Raw genomic sequence first — 3,524 nt, 5'->3', positions numbered from 1 at the left:
TGTAGGTAAAGCTGATTGGGGATGAGACGATAGGCCAGATACTAGAGAGGCTGCTGCCAGCGGAGAGCAGAAGAGGTTATAGTTATTTTAATGAGAAATTTAACCCAGTTGCGACAATAACACGCAATCTTTTTTTTTTCAGGGACGCGAGTCTTGGGGTAGGTCGCGCACGGATTAGGGGTCGACTCGAGATAGTCCAAGTGGGGATATTACGGTTTGGTACGCGAGACCGGCGATTCTCGATTTCCCATCTCTATTTCCTATCGCAAAATTCACCACCGAGCGCAGCCTGAAAATCGACCCCCCCGACTTACCAAACACGCACACGTTGTTTGCTCTCTCGATAACGGTTGCTTAAACCCTTGTCTATTTTCACCCTTCAACACGCAGAAGCGTACACAGTGAAATCCAGCTCCAAAGGTCGACCGAGATCTGGCAAATTTGACAGCTGTCATAAAACGCCTTCCGATGTTCATCGGCAACCTGTACGTAAGGACCCGACCGCAGAAACCGAGACGAGCCGAAAGGATCCCCTATAAAAGAAATTACGACTTTCCTATGCTCGTAGCGAGTGCGAGAGAGACGGACTTACGGGGGCTCCCGTGCGCAAGAGCAAGACAGAGATACGGCAGACCTGAATATATCCACAGTAGAGAAAAGTATAAAGTTATACCATCGTCACCCTCAGACCAAATTCTCTATCCCGTTCACTGGGTACACGTATAGTCAAAACTTTTTTCGATGTTTTATCGTTAAAATTCTATGACTTTAAAACGACTTTGATCGCCCTACCCATTCTCGCCCCTACGAAATATCCGTTCGTTACTACTTGCGGGAACTGTACAGACAATCCCGATGGACCCAGGGTGGTAACAAACGACTATAGGGATTTCTCGCAGTTACGTCTATGGAGATGCGGGTGAATCAGGCAAGGCAGCGTGAAAAAAAGACCCGTCCAGGATCCCGTGTGCTCGCAGCTACCGAGTGCGAGGTAACAATGGCGGATGAGCTGCCAACACGGATGGGAAAGGTAGACGGAGTTTAAGGGGCAGAGGGGGGTGGTACAGGACCATTAGACTTACACGGGCTTGTGCACGTGTAGCGACGTTATACACGACCCACGCGCACTGTGATGAAGCGAAACACGAGTTGCCGTTTTCCCATCGTTTTTCTTTAACCCAGCAAATTCTTATTTCCCGGTTGACTGAGAAAATAAGAACGATACACGGAGACCGTTCTGGTCGCTCGGGTATAGCAATTTCTCGGTAAGCTTGGTCCGCGCGCGCTGCTATATAACCATCCCCCTAGACTAAGCCAGAGAGAGCTCAGCCCCGTGACAACCCTTATGGCCCCCGTCGCTCTTGAACTCATTCGAAGCCGTAGTACAGCGAAGTAGATATACACATATCCCGTTATACGTGCGACTACCCTTAGGAGGGACAAAAAAAAATGATCCGGCTATCTAAGAGGGGATGACGTAGGCAAGAGCCGAACAAGGCAATTTTTTGCACCCCCATCCCTGAAAAGGGTATATGATTACGAGAAAAATCCTTAAAAAAGAAAAGTCTAATTTTCTCGTCCTCCTCCACCCCCCCCACCCCATATCCACTTCGTACGTTCATCCCTTAAACGGCAAGATCACATTCGTTAACTCTGGTTCCAGGACGACGAACCCGACGAAAAGTTTTAAATTTGTATCGCGTGGGCTTTGAAATTAATATTTCTTACTGGTGCCGACCCCTCTGGAAGGATCTTCGTGCCAGTCCCGACAGAGGGCACTGGGAAGGGGTCAAAGTTCTGTTCACGAGATCGCAGGGCTGTCAAATCAATCCGTACGATTTCGCGTTTCAAGGAGTCGATAGCGCACACGTGACGTCATACTAGAGAATGGAGAACGAAATGATAACGAGTTACTATCGTCGTTATCAGTCGATGGGATATTTCTGCCTGTGTCTATGACCTATGAAACCAACTACTGGCATTTAACCCCTGACACTGAACTACATCCTTAATGAATGTGGGTGCCTAAGCAACGACTATGTATATATAGGTATGTTATATCGATCTCACGCACTCACGCTATCATCAAGGACTCTAATCCATGATCAACGCCATGTATATACATATACGTCAGTGGACTATCAATGGCTTTTAAAACAAATGGTGTGTATATATATATATATGTCAGTCTACTGTTTACGTAATTACACCGTATGATAAATATGAAGTATATAAGATTACATAGTAGGTATTACTATGAGTAAGGTTTTATGTACTTTTAAAAACGTATACGAAATATATGATCGTATTGGTATATATTGTGACGTGGTGGATTTCACCCGTCTTGTCCTCGGCGGAAAATCACGCCGAAACGCGATACGGGCCGAAAGGCCATTGCAAAGTCCAGGCAGGATCCACCGACCGCAAGGGCCTAATTGCAATTTCGATAGATTACTTTATTGTTTTCTTTTGTTTTGCGTGTACTCTGCCGGAGTTCGAATAGGTGCTCGCTCGCCGTGCCCGTGAAGACGCGGAGAACGAGAGAGATGGAGCCAGCTGGAGTCCCTGGAGGAAGGGAGCTGCGACACGCGAGGGTCGACACTCGCGCTATCTGCGGACAGCAGCTCTACTGGCCCAGGAGGCGCGCGCAACGCGGGACAGCTTGACGTCACGCGGCAGCAACGCGCTCTACTCAGCTGGTACTCAACCACGACGACTGCAGGTCCTTGACGGTCGGTTGTCGTATTTTGGTAAACGCGGATTAGCCGTGTTACGATATTTGATTTGAATTCGTATGGTACGCGACGTACCAGTTAATATTGTTTGATTGTATTTCGTTTTTGTCTTTTCGATCTAGATTAATTACTATTTTTTTTTGTAATTCATCGATTCGGTATTGTACGAAATCGTCGCGCTTCGCGCAGCCGATTTTCTTAAATAAACCGAATCATTTTCTTGAGATCGAAGTGTCCGAATCTTTTTGTGTGTCGCGTGATCGTCCGACCCATCCGACCTATTGTTCCGAATCCCGCCGCCTCCGCGTAGCTGAGTTAGCCAACGTAGGCACGCGAAGATATATCGTAGAAACAGATACGTGGTTCCCGTTTTGGAACCTGGCGCCCAACAATACCTCAGGTATTTTCGAGAGTGAACTTTGTTAGCCCCTGGGTTGCCTGGAACGCGTAGGAATCGCGTAAAGGTGTGCGCCGGTCGGTCTTGCATTTTCCGGTGAGGTCGATCGCGTAAAAATACGTCACAATATTTATATATATAAATAGATATAGATAGAGAGCAATTTTTTACCATGCCGCTATATAGTTATATACTACGTGTTACGGGTTCGACGAACTCTTCAATATAACTGCTGGATTACCTATATGTACTTTAACGTGTATTTATTTATATGATAATATACGTATGGTATAGTATATATATATATATACTTCCTAGGTAGAACCCACTAGACTTGTGTCTATATGTCAAAACTGTATATATATGTACAAAAGTTATAGTAGACGGAGAGA

The 3,524-nt window shown here is 46.2% G+C and overlaps 1 protein-coding gene across 8 annotated transcripts in view; it reads right to left on the bottom strand.

The window, feature by feature from the left end:
* Positions 1-3,524, bottom strand: part of LOC107269498 (RNA-binding protein Musashi homolog 2) — a 150,543-nt gene that overhangs the window by 50,521 nt on the left and 96,498 nt on the right. The gene's annotated exons all lie outside the window — the stretch shown is intronic.

The sequence above is a fragment of the Cephus cinctus genome, unplaced genomic scaffold (assembly GCF_000341935.2).
Source record: "Cephus cinctus unplaced genomic scaffold, Ccin1 Ccin1_scaffold0662, whole genome shotgun sequence".
Taxonomy (NCBI): Eukaryota; Metazoa; Arthropoda; class Insecta; order Hymenoptera; family Cephidae; genus Cephus; species Cephus cinctus.
The sequence above is the reverse complement of the archived record's forward strand: the minus strand, read 5'-3'. Positions and strand labels throughout refer to the sequence as shown.